General features: G+C 35.5%; 1 long non-coding RNA gene across 1 annotated transcript in view; it reads left to right on the plus strand.

The window, feature by feature from the left end:
• The window catches only part of LOC307186790, a 232,128-nt gene that overhangs the window by 157,336 nt on the left and 54,128 nt on the right, over window positions 1–20,664 (plus strand). The gene's annotated exons all lie outside the window — the stretch shown is intronic.

Consider the following 20,664-nt stretch of genomic DNA (forward strand, 5'->3'; position numbering starts at 1 on the left):
TTTAGTAATTTTGATCTTTAACATTTTTAGTATTTAGTTTTATCTAAGGAAATGTTAAAAAGTACTCTGTTCATTAAGCATAAAGTTTTCAATATCTGTTTTCATTATCCTGATTGCTGAGTAAGTGGCTTGACCATCACACATGGCATTTATCCTATGTATATGAACAATTAACACTTTGCTGCATGAAGAACATTGTAGATTTAAAGACTTCATAACCATAAAACACAATAGAGTTTTAGAACTAAACATGTATATTTCAAAATGAATAGTTAGACAAATATGTGACTTCTTGGCTTTCTGTATTGCTCAACATTTAAAACATGTTTTAAGCTATTTGCGAAAACACTCATATCATAAAAATACAGATTAAGAGTCCGTATTAACTTTTAAATGATAGCGTGCACAACATTTCACAATATTGCCACATACCCAATGAAATTAGTGACAGAAAAACAAATTATTGGAAACATTCATATGGTACATTCAAGCGATGAACTATTGGATTATTAAGAAGTCAAAACTACACTGCAAAGTTTAAAATTAAGTTGTAATTGAGCCCTTCAATATCTACAGTAGCCTATGACTTTGTTTCACTAATTTAAATGAGTTTATACTTAAAATTTCTGTAGTTTGTTTGATAATAGAGGTTCCATTTATATCATGGAGTCAATGTAATATTTTCAAAACTCTGTGAAAATATTAATGTGTAAAGATTACGGATATGCCAGATAATTCTAATGGAATTCAATTCAAAATACTGAATTAAGCATTTATGTTTCACGTAATTATTACTGCACACAAGAAATACTCACCTTCTAACAAATGCTTGTGTCCGAAAAAGGGAAAGAATATGATATTTTCCTATATGTAGTAAATAATAGTAATGAATAAGATACATTTCTGAGGCTTCTTATAATTTCCTACTCATTTTTACTCATGAAATATGACTTTACTCTCAAAGCAAAATATTTCATTAGTATAATAATTAATAGATGTTATAATTTAATATGATCACTTTCTCATGGTAATTAAAACAGTTTTAAAGTGATGAAGAAATTAACATCACTATGTCAAACCACACCAAATTTAATTTAAAATTAAGATCATGAATAAGCCATGAACGTATTTGGGCAAGATTCTATTACCTTGTTTCAGATTATGATCATTTTCTTTTTTTTCTGATCTCCCAAAGAAAAATGTTTTGCCAGGTTATCTACTGGGCATCAAGTATGAATGTTTTCTCAGTGGTTCCTTGCATGAAGTAGAAGATTAAGTACCCACAATATTTTGTTTGGAACTAAGCATACATGTTTAGGAAACCAAGGATATTCGTGATTATAGTTGCTTGGGATTAGGGCACCATACTGATTAAATCCAAGAAGGATTTTAAATATTGCAGCACCATTTTTCTGTTTTACTGAATAATTGGTAACACTAGATTACAAGATTTGCAAGCTCCCAAGCTGCTGTATTTTCATAGGGAAAAGGTTCCTTTCATTCAAGCTTAATAAGCTTGGCCTATATCAGCTTTTCTCACATCAGCGCCAAGTGTCACATTTGGGCTGGGGGAAGCTTGTTAGCAGTAATTACCAGCAGTAGGTTCTATTATTTGCCAAAGTAATTTTCACTGCTAAGTACCACCAAAACTGCCTCAAGCCTTTAATTTTTTCCCTTCCTCTTGCCTTCCTTTGCTTTCTTTTAAGTTAGTGCATTTTCCCATGATACTGCTCTCTGTGGTGTGGGACGAGGCAGGGGGAAGGCGCTGGGTATCAATGTGCTCTTGAGACATGGGGTCAGGCCTAGCGAAAGCCTTTCACAAACAGAGCCTGAACTCTATATAGAGATGCAAATCCACTCTCTGAGTAAGGATTGTTTCAGCCACATAATGGAGGCCAAGGAATTCCACTGTAGCTCGCCTTTCAGCCTGGGCCCTTTGTCTGCGTCTTAGCAAATTTCAGCAGCCTGTTTAAACTCCAGCCATTGTTCCGTTGGCTTCATTGGTTTCTCTGCCTGCCACTAACTCACAATGGCCTGATATGAACATCTTTGTTACTGCTTTTGTACTGTATATCAGAGTAATGTTTCAGCAGATTGAGGCCTAGGAGGAAGAATTAAACCTGTACTACACAGAGCATGATGAATTGCAGGATTTACATATCATTTTGAGACTTTGGGGGCTGGCGGGGAAGGGAGAGGTTGTTGCTGAATGCTGTTGTGTCTCAAAGGATGTTGTCAGAAGACAGAGTGACAGAAAAGGAAGTGATTTAGATAGTCCCTGACAGCTTAATACAAAGAATACAGACAAATTGTGGAAATTCACAGGCATCCTATCCTTTTCCTATGTATAGCAGATTTGATTCTGAATATTAGCATGGTTCCCGTGAAGGAGTTTTATGTGGTTGTCTCATTTTACTCTTTCAGAACTTAGGTGGTAGAAATACTGATATTTTAGATCCCATTATTCTTGGTTGACATAAAAACTTCCATTATTTGGAATATGGAAGCAAATCTTTCAATGTTAACAGCAGTAATGATTCCCAAAACATATCCTCACCTTATTAATACAATTAAGTGATCCTTACCTACTTTTAAGGTTTTTCTAACTATATAGGTTTCTTTTTAAAGACATATCAAGTGGTGTATAAACTATGGAATAATTTTCCTTCCAATATTGAAAGATAATTATAAAGAAATATCCAGCTGTGTGCCAATAAATGTTTAATAACTGGTTCTCCCAGGGGAAAACAATACTGATGTGTTGCATTTGCTGATTTCTGTGATGTACAAACTTCCACCATGGCCAATGTGGAATTGGGAAAGGAATATACCCAGTTGGCTTCTGTGAGCTTTACAAGGCAGTTCCAGCACAAAACTGGGAGTATCTGATTGCTTTTTTTACTATTTTGTAATAAAACAAATAATCTTAAAAACTTGGGTGAACGATGCTATAGAAATGCATAGATAGTGGTGCTTAAAATACTATAATTATAATGGGTTATCATCTAAGAGATGTCTCTGGTATGGTTGACATAATTTACATGTAAATTATGTTTTTTTCCTTTACTTTTTTTTAACCAGTGTCTTTGGCTCTTTATGGTATGTGATTGGCATCAAAATGAAAGGGAAGAAGTGAATCTAAATAGACTCATTTTATATGCTTCAACTTTCCAAGAAGTACACACTTAGGACAGAAGGAAGTTTTCATTTCTTGATTAAAAGTTATTTATTTGATGAGTTCTAATAAATATACTTAAAGGATAAAATGTTATAACTTCTATTCATGTGCACTTTAGGATCACAACACCCCACATGGATATCTACTTATAAAAAATTATGAGATTAAGAGAAATGTTTTTAAAGAATCTCTTATGTTTTATATCCCCCAAATTACTGAATTGCCTATAAATCCCGGAATACACAATGCAGTTTCACACTTCCATACTATCGCATCTGCTGTCCTTTCTACCTTGAGTACCCTTACATCACATTTATAAATTCTTCAGTGAGTCGTCACCTATTTTGTACATGTCTATTTTGATATACATCTTACATTATTTGAACACATCTTTCTCCCCATTAGGTTCTAAGCTCTTGTAAGAGAAGCCCAATATGTCATTGAGCTTTCTGTCACCAATGCACGTAGCAGAGTATCTTAACAAATTGTATTTGAACCAAAATTAATTGAACGATAAAGTATTGGTCTTTTTTCCTATTTCTATGCCTTTACACATTTTTTATTGAATCCTGGTGTATTTTCTCTTTACAATTCAGTATTTTAAATATACCCACCAATTTACCATCAAAGCAATGTTTGTCTAAATAAATTATGACAGGGTTCATTCAGTCTATTTTTATCATCTGTGTTTCCAATTTTCTCAATTTGCACTTTCTTATGACACGGTATGTTGAATCCACCCAAAGAACTAAAAGCAGTTTTACTAACTACATCACATTCATACCTTAAACCATGCCATTGATTGAGCACTGCTGGCATGGTTAAAGGTATGAATATGTGTCCTTTTGGTAATCAGTGTTTGCACAGTTTAAAAAGTATTAGAACACTCCCTAACACCATACACAAAAATAAACTCAAAATGGATTAAAGACCTAAATGTAAGGACAGACACTATAAAACTCTTAGAGGAAAACATAATCAGGACACTCTATGACATATATCACAGCAAGATCCTTTTTGACCCACATCCTAGAGAAATGGAAATAAAAATAAACAAATGGGACCTAATGAAATTTCAAAGCTTTTGCACAGCAAAGGAAACCATAAACAAGACGAAAAGACGACACTCAGAATGGGAGAAAATATTTACAAATGAAGCAACGGACAAAGGATTAATCTCCAAAACTTACAAGCAGTTCATGCAGCTCAATATCAAAAAAACAAACAACCCAATCCAAAAATGGGCAGAAGACCTAAATAGACATTTCTTCAAAGAAGATATACAGATGGCCAACAAACACATGAAAGGATGCTCAACATCACTAATCATTAGCGAAATGCAGATAAAAACTACAATGAGATATCATCTCACACCAGTCAGAATGGCCATCATCAAAAAATCTAGAAACAATAAATGCTGGAGAGGGTGTGGAGAAAAGGGAACACTCTTGCACTATTGGTGGGAATGTAAATTGATACAGCCACTATGGAGAACAGTATGGAGGTTCCTAAAAAAACTAAAAATAGAACTACCATATGACCCAGCAATCCCACTACTGGACATATACCCTGAGAAAACCATAATTCAAAAAGAATCATGTACCACAATGTTCATTGCAGCTCTGTTTACAATAGCCAGGACATGGAAGCCACCTAAGTGTCCATTGACAGATGAATGGATAAAGAAGATGTGGCACATATATACAGTGGAATATTACTCAGCCATAAAAAGAAACAAAACTGAGTTATTTGTAGTGAGGTGGATGGATCCAGAGTCTGTCACACAGTGAAGTTAGTCAGAAAGAGAAAAACAAATACTGTATGCTAACACATATATATGGAATCAAAAAAAATGGTTCTGAAGAACCCTGGGGCAGAACAGGAATAAAGACGCAGACGTAGAGAATGGACTTGAGGACATGCGGAGGGCAAAGGGTAAGCTGTGACGAAGTGAGAGAGTGGCATGGACATATATACATTGCCAAATGTAAAATAGATAGCTAGTGGGAAGCAGCCGCATAGCACAGGGAGATCAGCTCGGTACTCTGTGACCACCTAGAGGGGTGGGATAGGGAAGGTGGGAGGGAGATGCAAGAGGGTGGAGATATGGGGATATATGTATATGTGTAGCTGATTCACTTTGTTATACAGCAGAAACTAACATACCATTGTAAAGCAATTATACTCCAATAAAGATGTTTAAAAATATATATTATAGCATCCAATCATATTTTTGTCACTTTTTTGTCTTGTTTCATTATTTCTTTAAAGTGTACTAAATCATTTGTAACATCCAGACATGCATGATTCACATATTTTATATCATACCCTGTCCATGTCCTGATATTGAAGAAAGAACTCCACACGTTTATAGCCAGAGCTCAGTAATGTTAGTGGTGACTAATTTATTATCTTCTCCATTACCTTTTAAAACTTCAATTATGAATCACCTTGTTGATCATTTAACCTTTACTTCTTATGCCATTTACAACCAGTGCTTAAAAGGAACCTAGGTACAGGCCTTGCACAGTACATAAAATTGACTCAAAATGGATTATAGGCTTAAGTGTAAAATGCAAAGCTATAAAATATCTAGAAGAAAACATATGACAAAAATCTATGTAAATCTGAGCTTAAGAATTAGTTCTTAGATATAATACATAAGGATTGATCCTTGAAAGAAAAAACAGATAAGTTGGACTTTATTCAAATTAAAAACTTCTGTTAGACAGAGATGCTGTTAAAAGAATGAAAAGACAAGCCACAGATTAAGGGAAAACTTTGAAAAAAAAATCTGAAAAAGAACTTGCAGCCGGAATAGACAACCTGTAAAACTCAGTATCAAGGAAACAAATTAAAAATGGTCCTGAACAAATATCTTACCATAGAAGATAGATGGCAAATAGTATACAAGAAGCTCAACATCATTTATCATTAGGAAAAGGCAAATTAAAAGAACAATAATACAACACTATAGACCTATTCTAATAATTAAAATCCAAAAAATCTGACAATACAAATTGCTGGTGAGGGTGCAGAGCGACAGGAACTCTCATTTATTGCTGGTGGAAATGCAAAATGCTGCAGTTACTTTGGAAAACAGTGTAGTAGTTTCTTACAAGACTAACCATCATCTTACTATACAACCCAGCAACTGTGCTACTAGGTATTTACCCACCTGATTTGAAAACTTAAGCATGGGCTTGCCTGCACACACACACATACACACACACACACAAATAGGAACATGAAAGATATAGAAGATTTATTCATAATAGTCCCAAACTGGAAGCAACCAAGATGTCCTTCAATAGTGCATGGATAGGGACTTCCCTGGTGGTGCAGTGGTTAAGAATCTGCCTGCCAATGCAGGGGACTCGGGTTCGAGCCCTGGTCCAGGAAGATCCCACATGCTGTGGAACAACTAAGCCCGTGCGTCACAACTACTGAGCCTGCGCTCTAGATCCCACAAGCCACAACTACTGAGCCCACGTGCCACAACTACTGACGCTGACATGCCTAGAGCCCATGCTCTGCAACAAGAGAAGCCACCGCAATGAGAAGCTCATGCACCGCAATGAATAGACCCTGCCCGCCGCAACTCGAGAAAGCCCTCATGCAGCAACAAAGACCCAACACAGCCATAAATAAATAAATATATTAATTAAAAAAAAAGAAGCAGTGCATGGATAAATAAAATGTAGTACATCCATACAATGGAATGTTATTCAGTAACAAAAGGAATAAGCGATCGAAGTCATGAAAAAAAATAGGGGTGAATCTTAAATGAACCTTGCTAGGTGAAGGAAGCTACTCTGAAAAGACTGCATGATTTCAATTATATGACATTCTGGAAAAGGCAAAACTCAACAGAGGTTAAAAAGGTCAGTGACTCTCAGCAGTTTAGGGAGTGGGAAGAACTGAATTGATATACGACAGGAAATTTGTAGGGTAATGAGATTATTTTGTACAATATGGTAATGGTGGATAGTAATGGTGGATAGATGACACAATGCATTTGTCAAAAGCAATAGAACTTCATAGCAGAAACACTGAATCTTAACATATGCAAGTTTTAAAAATCGTATGGAAGTTGAGGGACTCCAGGATGGACGGCAGATTGAGAAGAGAAATCTAACTGTACAGGCAATACCTCAGAGATACTGCAAGTTCAATTTGAGATCACTGCAGTAAAGCAAATATCTCAGCAATGCAAGTCACACATATTTTCTGGTCTCCCAGTGCATATAAAAGTTATCTTTACACTACACTGCAGTCTGTTAAGTGTGTAACAGCATTATGTCTAAAAAAATGTTTATACCTTAATTTAAAAATATTTTATTGCTAAAAATGCCAAAACAATTAGAATAGTAACATCAAAGATCACTGATCACAGACCACCATAACAAATATAATAATAATAGTGAAATTTTTTTAAATATTGCAAGAATTGCCCAAGTGTCACACAGAGACATGAAGTGAGCAAAAGCTATTGGAAAAATGGTGCCAAGAGACTTGCTTGACACAGGGTTGCCACAAACCTTCAATTTGTAACAAACACGGTATTAGCAAAGCACAATAAAACAAGGTATGCCTGTACAAAAAAATGTATTAAATAACTTCACTGATTGTATTGGAGGGGTGGGAGTTGGAGCTGACCTAAGTAACATTGGAAAAGAGTGGAGGCTATAATACTGCAGGCAAAAGTAAATATGTATAGCACTGAACTCTAGTTGATAAAGCTGTTTCCCATAGAGGAGGTTAACAATTCTAACGCTATACATGTGTGTTAAACAATTAAGTAAATGTATGACAAATGACAGTGGCCAGGTTTCTCATAGAGTGAATGGTTACAGACAAGGAAAGAGAGAAAACTAGAATAATCCATGGAATACAGAAATAAAGTTGAAAACATCAATATAAACTCATGTTTACCTTAATATAGATACATATATAATTTTTAAGATATGTATATGCACATGGGTTAGTCTACACACCTATATTTCCTTGCTCTATCTGCTGACAAGTTTAAGAAGCAATAACACTCTGGCATCAATGAGTACAACAAGCTCATAAATCTTGATTTCTTTAATGCTAGTCTCTAAGAAAGGAACCAAGACTCCTTGGAGAAACGGCTGATTTCTAGGGCTGAGGAAGAAGAGTACGTAAAAGATAAACCTAGAGAATCTTACAGTGCTAGATATTAAGGAACTTAATAATAACAATAACGACAATAATAACAATAAGAATATATCAAATAGAGAAGCCAAAGAAAGAGCTCCCCATGGTAAAAGCTGGAACAATTTTAGCAGCAATATAAATGGATTATAATTAAAACTATACAATTAATATCTATCAGTCCATACTGATATAGAAAAATGATCAAATAAACAAATGAGTAGGGGAGAAAACACAAATATCTAGTACAGAAGAATTCCAAATAAGTTGTATAGATACTTGCCTCAAGGAGGTGCAGTATTACTCCTCACTCCTTAAGTGTGATCTGTGCAGTGAATTCCTTCCAAGCACAACATGGAAGAAAGAGAAAAAACATAACATTCAGTAGAGAAACCTGATAAACACTATCTCATCCAGGTGATCAAGGTTACTATCAAAATAGTATGTTTATAGTATGTATTCTTGGTGTGATGTGATGAAAATGGCATTTTACCTCTGTAGTCTTTCTTCTAAAAACTATGACCTCATTTTAATCATGAGAAAAACGTTAGAAAAATTCCAATTGAGTTACATTCTACAAAGTGCCTACTCAGTACTCTTCAAATTTTTCAAGGTAATCAAAAGTGAGCAAATGTTTATGTCCCTGCTCCCCTCACCAAATTTGAAATCCTAACCCCTAAAGGTGATGGTATTAGTAGGTGGGGCCTTTCAGAGGTGCTTAAATGATGAGGTGGAGCTCTCATGAATGGCATGAGTGCTTTATAAAAGAAGCTCCCTACCGGCTTCCACCATGTGGGAAGATAGTGAGAAGGCAACAGCTACGAACCAGGAAGAGGATCTTCACCAGAAAGTGACTGTACTGATGCCTTGATCTTAGACTTTCCAGCCTCTAGAACTGTAAGCAATAAATTTCTGTTGTTCATAATCTACCCAGTTAGTCATATTTTGTTATAGCAGCCCAAAAGCATTAAGATAGTAACTAAATGTGATGTGGTATTGTGTATGGAATCCTGAAACATAAAGAAGGAAATTAGGTAAAAACTATGGAAATAAATTATGAACTTTTGTTAATAGTCATGTATCATTGTTGGCTCATTAATTGTGACAAATATACCATAGTAATGTAAGATGTTAATAATAAAGGAAACTTGGGGTGGGTACATGCAAACTCTAATATCTTCTTAAACAGGGTATATGCAAACTAGCTTATTAAATCTGAAACTATTCTGAACTTTAAAATTGATTAAAACACATCCCAAAAACACTTCCTCAATTTTTGTTTGGGCCAGTGTGCAGGATCTTGTAAAACTTTATATGAACCTGGATATGTAAGTTTCTGTCCCACTCCCTGTGTCCCCTCACAAAGTAATCCTTTCATTCCATTTTGAATTATGATGCAATTGTAATATTATTTATCCAATGTTCTCCCTCCTGCTTTTTTTTCTGTTAGATATGGTTCTATAATGAACTCTTTAATTTTATACATATATTTTTCTTGCATTTTCTAAGACAGTCTTCTGCACTTTTTAATTTTTTGGACCATTAAAAAAAAAATCACAAGAAACTCTTGTTAAAATTGCAGATTTGAAAGTCCTAACCAAACAATTTTTATCCAATAGCCTGGAGTCAGACTCAGGAATCTGAAGTTTTATAGACATTTAGGAAAAGATTATGCATTCCAAAATTTGAGAAACACACGTCTAAGATGTCTAGAGGTAGTGTCCTCATTTATTCTTGTTTTTTTTCCCCTACATCTTTCTAGCAATTTTATTTTTTGTATATGAAATTATTTTGCTTTGTACAGAAAAAAAAAATATTGGAGTCTAATTATCCCCTTGCATTTTCAAATGGGTCTCTCGATTAAACAATTCTAAAACTCTTCTTGGTGTTATAGATTTTAATAAACATGCTAAAACTTGCAAATGTTAGCATATTTACAAATCTCTGTTACTTTTAAAATAGATCCCCCAATTTTTTTTTTTTTTTTTTTTTCCCCAGTACGCGGGCCTCTCACTGTTGTGGCCTCTCCCGTTGTGGAGTACAGGCTCCGGACGTGCAGGCTCAGCAGCCATGGCTCACGGGCCTAGCCGCTACGCGGCATGTGGGATCTTCCCAGACCGGGGCACAAACCCATGTCCCCTGCATCGGCAGGCAGACTCTCAACCACTGTGCCACCAGGGAAGCCCAGATCCCCGAATTTTAATTGTCTCCTGTATATGCAATTTTTTTCTGTTTTAAAAGGAATTTACTCATTGATCCATTTTCCAAATTTCTAGTATTTTAATCACACTGTGGCATTTACAATAATCTTCTGACCATCTCCACCTAATAATATACTAACACTTAAAATTTAGAATGTCTAAAATTGATTCAGTCTTTTTCTCTTTCAACTCTGCTGTTTCTCTGGTGTTGTATTTCAGTTGATGGCAACACTAGTCTCTTAACCTGAAATTTTGAAACTATCTTCATGTTATTCCTTTCCGTGGTCCTACTTAATGAAATTCAATATCAAAATATAACACAATTTTCTCACCCTATTCTTCCTTTCTTCAGTGGACACTATCATAACTGAAGTACTTATTTCTCATCTGAAATCTTGATATCATGTCCATTCCCAAAGCATAACTCTGATCTGTCACCACTCAAACACTGTAAATTTGTGATTAATAAGTGTAGTTGAAATGGTTTATTAAAATCGTCCATAGGACTCTTGTTAAGAAAGTGACAACTGTGGTTTCTTTCTGCAGCAATTTGTCGAGCTTAGTGAACTGCATCATTATCACATTTCCCAATTCAAAAGTCAACCATCTATTGGCTTGAATTACTGTTTTAATGATAGCTAACCTATGCTATCATCCAATTGGGATATGTACAAATATACATATATATGTAATATGTATATATTAGTTAGCTGTGGCTGCCATAATAAAGTACCACAGAGTGAATGACTTAATGAACAGAATATTTATTTTCTCACAATTCTGCAGGCTAGAAGTCAGAGACTGAGATGTCAACATGGTGAGTTTCTTCTGAGCCCTCTCTCCTTGGCTTATAGATAGCCGTCTTCTCCTGTGTCTTCACATCGCCTTTTCCTCTGTGCCTGTCTGTGTCCTAATATCTCTTCTTATGGGACACCAGTCATATTGGATTAGAGTCCGCCAAATGACCTCATTTTAACATAATTACCTCTTAAGACCCTATCTCCAAATAGTCACATTCTGAAGTTCTAGGGGTTAGGACTTTAACATGTGAATTTCAGAGACACAGTTCAGCATATACATATGCAGGAAACAATGAATGCCTATGCATAAACTGTGGGTAAAAATATTTATTGAGTGTTGATCTTGTTAAGTACTTGGGAAATCCAGTTCCCAAGTACTTAATCTAAGGTAAAAAGGCATATACCTTTTGAAGTGCAAGAAACTGTTATAGGCACTATCATTCCATGTAGATATCATGGAACACACAGATGAAGAAAACTACCTGAGGTAGGCAAGATCATCCTGACTGAAAGATTCTCCTTGTGGTATGTTGGTCTCTATCGTTCTACACAGTTGTTGTGTAAGCTATCCACTCTGAAACCCTCTGATTGTCCCATTACATTTTGCCTGGCTAACTCCTACTCTAGCTTAAACATCCCCATCTCTGGTAATGGACCTCATGTGTTCCCCTGACACATACCTTTTACCTCCTCTATCAAAGCACTCATCAAACTTTCTTGTAATTTTTTTTTTTTTTTTTTTGCGGTACGCGGGGCTCTCACTGTTGTGGCCTCTCCTGTTGCGGAGCACAGGCTCCGGACGTGCAGGCTCAGCAGCCATGGCTCACGGGGCCCAGCTGCTCCGCGGCATGTGGGATCTTCCCAGACCGGGGCACGAACCTGTGTCCCCTGCATCGGCAGGCGGACTCTCAACCACTGCGCCACCAGAGAAGCCCCCTTTCTTGTAATTTTAAGAATATATTGCCCTCTCATCTGAAACGTAAAACTCACTGTTTTAATGGTATTTTTTTATTAATGTATTTCAGTAATGATTTTAGTGTATATGAATCTCTATTTAAATATGTATCGTACTTGGTTTTCAAATTTTATATTTAAATATGTTTTTAAAGCATAGAGTATCACCCTTTTGAAGTTTGTTTACTTCTAGGTTCATAGGCCTTCCTTCATAGGATATATTCCAAAACAATCTGTGGAAAGATAGGATTAGGGTGTGTGAAATAATAAGATATATCTCTCCAGATACAGATCTACATATAGGTCACTGCTCCTAGTTCCTAGCACAGAGCTCCTAAAACTCTTGAAATGTCCTGAGTGATAGAGATGCTAGGAGCATCTTACACAGAATTCCTAAATCCTTTGAAATTCCCTGGGTGATAGAAGCATCTTTTGTTCTAAAGGAGAGACTCTTGGCAGGCTCCTGAATAGGAGCTGGTCACCAGAAATACCAAGCCATGATTAGAAGCTTGGAACTTTCAGCCCCATCCACCCTTCTTCCAGGGAGGGGAGAATGGAGTGAGATCAATCATACCTATGTGATGAAGTTTCCATAAAAATCCCTAAAGTCCAGGATTCAGAGAGTTTCTGGGTTGGTGACACATCCACATGCCATGAGGCAGGCACACCTCAACTCCACAGGGACAAAAGCTCTTGTGGTTAGGACACTTCATACCTTCCTTGTGTATCTCTTCATCTGGCTTTTCCTCTGTGTCCTTTATCATATATTTTATTACATAATAAACTGGTAAACACAAGTATTTCCCTGAGTTCTGTGAGCCATTCTAGGAAATTATCAAACTTAAGGAGGAGGTCTTGGAAACCCCTGACCTATAGAAGTATGGGAGGCCTATACTTGCCATTGACATCTGAAGTGGGGGCCGTCTTGTGGGATCTGAGGCTAACTCTAGGTGGTGTCTGAATCGAAATAAATTGGAGGACACACAGCTGGAGTTGGGGAATTGATTGATATGGGGAGAATGCCACACATTTGGTGGCAGAAGTGTTGTGAATAGTAGAGAATATAGAAGAAAAACAGCTTTGTTTGAGTTCTTAAAGTCTTTTTGTTGGTGCCTCTTTTAGGGGGGTTGTAGGTTTGCACTTATGTGTAAAGAAGAAACTATAAAATAGATGTGTTAAGAACTGATCTGTGTAGATTCCCATTTTCTGGCAGTGGTAATTTCCCTTCATTTCTTCCAGGTTGCAGATCATAAGTAATCAGGTCATACTTCACATTTTTTGAGTCTGTGTTCTTTATCCACAACACACTCATCACTAATGCCTTGTCTTTTTTATATTGTAAACTTGGGTAACTCCAATGATTAAAATTGCCAGCTATTTTGTCCCCTAGAAAAGGGACACCCAGGTCCTTGACCTATGTTTTAATACATCCACTTTAACCCTAGTTTCCTGTAATCTCTCTTAGGCTAAACATTTCTTGGTAATCACATCACTAATTTCAAAGTACCTGTAACTAAGAGTCTCAAGGTGAGAACTGGTACCTTAAAGAAAGCAATCTTGCTTTGAAATCGCAGTTCTATTTGTCCCTAAAAATGAAAGTTCATTAAAAAAATACAAAAAATTACTGCATTTCAAAAATATGTTGTTCTTATATGTTTGCAATAAATTTTTCGAGATTTTAGCTGAGCTACTCCATGGTATTGCTGCCTCAGCATCCGTTTGTTTTTGGCCAAGTGACCTGCAGGGACCTTGAACTGACACTAGTCCCTCCTGTGATTAACAGCACACAGAATCATAAGCAAATATAAGTTTCTGATATGACTTCCCCAACAGCCCTTGTGATTAGCAGTCTGCCCTTCTTCCAGTGCCTTCCCCTTGCATACCCCTTAGATAAGACCCCAGAGGGGCTTAACAAAACCCCACACTTTAGGTTTGAAATTACCAATCTGGCCTAAAGCTGGGAAACCCCAATGCTCTCCACCCACAGACCCTAATAAAGGCATGAGACTCAGGTCCTATACCTCTCTCTGTCCGCATCCTTCCTTAACCTCCCTGTATGGAACCCTCAAGGCATGCTATGTACTTCCTCCAGGACCTGTGAGTAATAAACTACTCTATTTCAATTTCTCTTGTGGTCTGTTGTTGAACTACAGCTTACCATCTGACTCCTTTTACTCCATTTTATAAGTTTTAATTTGATATATTCATAACATATCATAAATATATCATAATTATGTTATAGTTAATAATCAAAGACAAGTTAGAAATATATGGCATTATGATTACTCTTATTATCGTTTGTTAATCACATTAGCTCTAAAAACATTCTATAAAGTTCTTAAGGATAGGAACTACTTCTAAACTATTTGTATAGTTTTCTATCCTGCAACAACCTCACAGCCCCTGTCTATAGCACATATTATGATGTGATGTATATAATGGTTACATTTAAAAAAATATATTTTAAATGATTATTTGTATTATATCAAGCTAGAGCATTTGGAATACTCCCTTTGTAGAGAAGGAAGTTACTGATTACCTTCAGCTTTAGATAGTTTTAAAGAATTTGAGCAGTCTGTAAAACTTAATTCTACAACACTGCTAATATTTGCATTACTTGACGTCTTAATGGAAATCTCTTCACTCTTTGTCTTTTGAGTTCATTCCCCTTATTGTTAGCATTTCCTAATGCTTCCTTTTTAGTAGTATTTTATGCGGCCGCCTTGGCACCTGATCAGAAGAGGAAGGCATAAAATTCATACAATTCTCTAACCTTGTTCTCATTCCAGAGACAGATCTCTCCTTAAGGAGCAATTTCTGAGAATTCAGGCACCTGGTTTCTTGAAGTGAACCCTGGAGGAGAGCTCCTAATCATCTTTCAGTGTTCACATACAAATGGAATATGATTTTATACTTTTAAAAATGACATTAGTATTCATACTCATAGTTGAATCTTTATATAATATTCTGAGGAAACCTAGACTCTTTTTGAGCAGAATATGCAGTAGAACCCTGGAACTGCGAAAAAGGAAAATGCTGCCTCTCTAATAAAGGTTAGAACATTAATGTTGTTCCTCCTTTGGAATCAAATAGGCCATATATTACACAGGTTTATATCAAATATCTTTGCAAGTATAAGACCACATAATTATAACCCCAGAAGCATTTATTGAGTGGCTAGTATAGGTGAGATACTATGGATGACACAACGAATGTCAGAAATTAACATAGTAAAAATAATTTATCTAGAGAACGATTTCATTTTGTGGTAATGACAATATCTATAAAAACAACTTTGGAATCTCTTTTTCTGGTTCAAACTGAATCGTACATCAAGACATTAAAATTAACTGCCAGTTTTTGTTGTTAGATGTGAAAAAAAGGTTGGGTGGTCCATAGTTTTCACTCAGCAAATAACTACCATGCATTTGAATATTTCTCTAGTAGTTTCTGAACAGCTACTATAATCAGAATCAAAGTCCATAATGTTCTTAACAGAGCCCCAAATCCTGATATTATTCTATTTGCCGTAAATATTTTTCCAGTTTTCCTATTTATAATGTTCTCCAACTTTCCTGGCAGCTCTCAGAGGTTATGGGTTAGTATGAATTTGCCTCTTACAGTTGGATACTGGGGTTCATATAAAAACAAAGTCAGTGTCTTATGCACTGACAGTGCTTCAACCTTTTGCCTTTTTGTGTGAGGTTGTAAAAATAAGGAAGGAAGGGTCTGAGAGAATCAAATTCTTAGCCTTTGGGCTTCATGGCAGATGCATCACTGGCCTACCCAGGGTTGTCAGGGATCATCTCAGGTCTGTGTCAGGAAACTAAAGCACAAACTTTAAGGAAAATAAACTTGCTTTCCTCTTGACATGAGTACACTTTCTTTCTGCTTTCTGTCCCTTGGATTAATGTATTTCCTGTGATGCTTACCATAATAGACTATTTTGTTGAAAGTGTCTTAAGTTTCTTTTGATCTCTTCAGATAAATGGAGCTGAATAAGGACATTATTATAATAATTAGCACCATCTTCATCATATTATAATTATACAAAGGATCAAATAATAAGAAACCAACCCTTTTAAATGCAAAGCATTTAAGGCCACTCAAATTCTTTGTGAATATCTTCGTGTACTATACCAGCTTTCCTCAAGAAGAGTCACTTTCAATTATAGGCATGAATATATTTATTCATCAGTTCGAAAAAAGCTACCAGATAGGTTAACCAGTAAATGACATTTCCTTTCATGGAACACATAAAAAAGCCTCTCACAAAAAGACTTGCTCAAACCTTCATGATGGATTTCCTTGTCATTTTGTAGCTGTATCATTATCTTTTTGTGAATTTGATATACCTACAATACAGTACTATTGAAGACTCGTGTTTTGCCATGATGGCTCTCACATAGTTGGTCTCAGAATTCTAACTTTGGAAATCCTCAAATTGAAATAAGTTTTTTCCCTGCTAAATATTGTATATCTACAGGGACATAATTCATAATCATTATTCCTGAGATACAGACAACAGTTAATTGACAAGCTCTTTCTTAGAACTGATTTTAGGAAAACCCAACCTTTAGGGTCACAGACTGAGTATTAATGTATTTGAGGCTCTACCAAGTAAAACCTTCTTCTTTTATGTTACACTAGGTAACTAATGTGAAAAATAAACTATAAAATGTAATATATTTTTAATTATTAATATTTATATGAATTATTCTCTCAACCCATTTATTAATTGATTTTATTTTCTCTACCCATGACTAAAGCAATATGTTTGTTTTAGTCACTACTAAAAAGCTATGAGGTAATCACTTGATAAACTACTTTTCTTCTTACACTATACTTGGACAACAGCCCCAGTTCTTAAGCCCTAACTGTATAAATCTGATTTTTTTTTTTCTGAAAACCTGTTCTCTAATTTCCTATTCAATCCCCTTGCCTTTTAATAGGGATGTTTTCGCATGTTTTCAACTCCTTATCACAGGGTACTAACGTATTCTCATTTTGTCACCAGATTCTTTCCTGTGTATTATGTGATTTTTGCAATTAGATTTAGATCAGAATTTTCTCATTTTGGAGGGGATGGAAGAGTGAGAAGGAGAAACAAGAAAAAAATCATTTTCCTTCTTTTTAAGTCTATTGTAGTATATCTTAAAAGTTACTTAGAATTTTAAATTTGGTCCTGCAAAAGCAGAGATTATCTACTGCATATTTTATAAAATCCAACACTTAATATTTTAGAAGGAGCTCCAGAAAATTACGTAGTTGTATATTGGTTCTTATGCAAAGTATAATATGTTTTCAGAGTAGCAAAGATTTTAATCAAGTTTAAAAAGTAAAAAGTAGGCACAACTGTCCTTGTAATAAGATAAGAACCATTTAATACCAGCCATACATGCATTAATATTTTATCAATAACTGAAACATCAAAGACCTTAGAAATGAATGCAACTGTTTAAATAAAAAAAAAATTAAATCAATAATAGTCAATGATTCCGTTGTTCAAAACAATGAAAGAAAGAAATCCTATAACAAATGCTTCTTTTTGTAGGATACAATGTTGGTAGGTCAGTAATTAAGAGAAGCTAAAGAGCTAGGAGGTGCTACTGACCTGCTGTGTGTGGCATGTTACTGTGATGTGCTGGTATCAGGACCCCTTTGGTTTGCAGAGAGAAACAATGCTGTGAACACACGAGAGAGATCTCAGTGTCTCTCTCAAACTTCTTTTCTATGGGTGAGGAAGCCAAGGATCCTGGAAGTTAACTATCTTAGGAACCATGTTCTTAATCAATGGCAAAAAGTAGAGGTGGTAAGGGGATAGAGAGAAACTGTCTTCTCTCTTCTCACCTAAATTTGTTAGGCATTGTGCCAAGTACTATACCTGTTTCATTTTACGTAATTTTTACAACTTAAAGAGGTAGAGCTTTAATTCTGATTTTACAGATGAGGAAAATCTGCAAACAGTGTCAGCAACATAATTTGTGGGCCCCAGAACAAAATAAAATGCTAGGCTCATTGCTCAAAAAGGAGGAAAAAATTTTCCTTCCTCCTGCAGTTTCTCTGTTGACCAGTCATGGTGGTTTTTATTTGCTGTTTAGTGTCACCCTCCCTTGGGGATGAGCAGTAATATTCCTTTTCGTTTAATTGTTTAACGTCTGACTTACCTCTCTAGAATATAAGTTCCAGGAGATCATGGACCAATAAAATGGGATATTTTGATTTTTTTATAAACAGATTCAGAGTGAACAAATTTGTCTGAGGTTCCGTGTTCTGATAAACTCAAACCTTACTAAAACATTGTCTCCCTGGTCGCTAATGTTGGCACTCATCGCTTAAGACAAAGTTCCTCAAATGTGTCTGATCATAAGACTCACTTGATTCATTTGTAAAAACCATTCTTATTTTCCATCCCCAAACTCCAGGAGATTTTCATAAAACTGGTTAACCAGAAGGATCATTTACAAATGAAAGTCCTATCATACTAGTCCCCTGTATAAAGCGCTCCAACGGCTTCTTATTCTACACAAAATAAAATTTAAATCCCTTGTTCTGGCATATATGTCAATTCTTTTTAACTTTCTCCCCCACCCCTGCTTGTGTGCTCAATATACAAGTTTTTAAATACTCTGTGCTTTGTAAATGCCAAGCTTATTTCTGCCTTTGTATTTGCAGTTCCATTTCATGTGGCTGGATATTCTTCCTCTGATGCCTTCATGAAAGCCATCTTCTGGACATTAAGGTCCCTTTCCATTATTGTCTCTTGTAGATAAACTCCCTAACCACACAGAGTCTTCTAGAACTCTATCACATCACTCTTTCATTTGTCTTGCCAACATTTTAACATACAAATATCTGAATTTACCTAGTTATTGCTTAATTACTTAATGTCTTATTAGCGTTCTAGAATATAAGCTCCAGGAAATCATGGACCTTATGTCTTATTCTTTTTTCCAGCCCCAGTGCCTGGATTAGTGTCAGTCAGTACATATGAATTCATACTTTATCCCATTCTTGATCTTCACTATACCCTCTACATTTACCTTAATAATTTTCCTGAGTTTACATTTGGAAGGAAGATTATGACATTCCCTGACCAACATCTCACCCCCACATGGCTCTGGTCAGAATATTTAAACACCACTGAATGGTATAAAATATTGACAATTTTTGCTACTAAAATTATCACACCCGGTGCAAAATATTCAGTGTTCTCTATTATCATGACTGAGTTTAGAAAGGGATAAACTGGAGAGTAGAGATGGAGTGAAAACCAGATAATCAGATTTCCGCTGTATAAACTGCTTGCTATTAACTATACTAGTAGCTTGTTGGTAGTTAGGAAATGGTTGGCTTCTTTTTACTATTGTCTAATTTTTATATCTTTTACATTTTAAGTGTCAGGAGTTTCAAAATTTTAAAAATATGTAAAAACAACATATATAAGCTGTGCTTCTTGCATAGGTAGGAAGACTCTCAAAATCTAAATGTGGTTCTGGCATTGCCACTTGAGAAGCTTAGCTTTGGAATATAGCATATTTATTTAAAGTTTTCCAAAATCTTGGATGTGTTATCTCTACATAATGTTCTTGTTACCATTTATTTCCTGGAAATACTAACTTGCAATATTTTAAAATTTGGTTAAACTACGTTTAAAAACGTTAACAACTGCTCTTTTATATTATATAGTTAGTACTTCCTTCTATCTAAAACAATACAGTTAAGCCAAAGGGAGAAGAAATTTAAAATGGCTCATTCTCACCAAATAAAGATAACCACCAATGACATTTTCACATATAATATATACACATATATATATTAAATAAAGCACCCATGCTGGACATGTTTTATCTTTTACTTAGCAATATACATTTTGTTTAATATATAGTATATTTTCTCATATAATTATATATCATTTTTAATATTTGCATAGGAATCCACCATATGAATGTAACAATAAGAAGTGTACTTCTAGTTGATGGCTTTACTTCAATTTATTTGACTTATTTAATATGCAGAATACTTATATTTATTACTATCTTGAGTCTTCTCTGTATTAGTCTACTTGTGCTGTCACGTAATAAAATACCACAGAAATTTATTTCCTCACAGTTCTGGGGACTGGAAGTCTGAGATCCGGGTGCCAGCATGGTTGGGTTGTTATGAGACGCTATTCCTGGCTTGCAGATGCCTGCCTTCTCGTTTTGTCTTCACATGAAAGAGAGAGCAACAGAGAGTCAGAGAGAGAATGAGTTAGCACACATGAGAGAGAGCACTCTGGTGTCTCTTCTTAAAGCACACTAATCCTACTGTCTCAGAGCCCCACCAGTATAACTTCCTTTAGCCTTATCTA

The sequence above is a fragment of the Stenella coeruleoalba genome, assembly GCF_951394435.1.
Source record: "Stenella coeruleoalba genome assembly, chromosome: 5".
NCBI classification, from domain to species: Eukaryota; Metazoa; Chordata; class Mammalia; order Artiodactyla; family Delphinidae; genus Stenella; species Stenella coeruleoalba.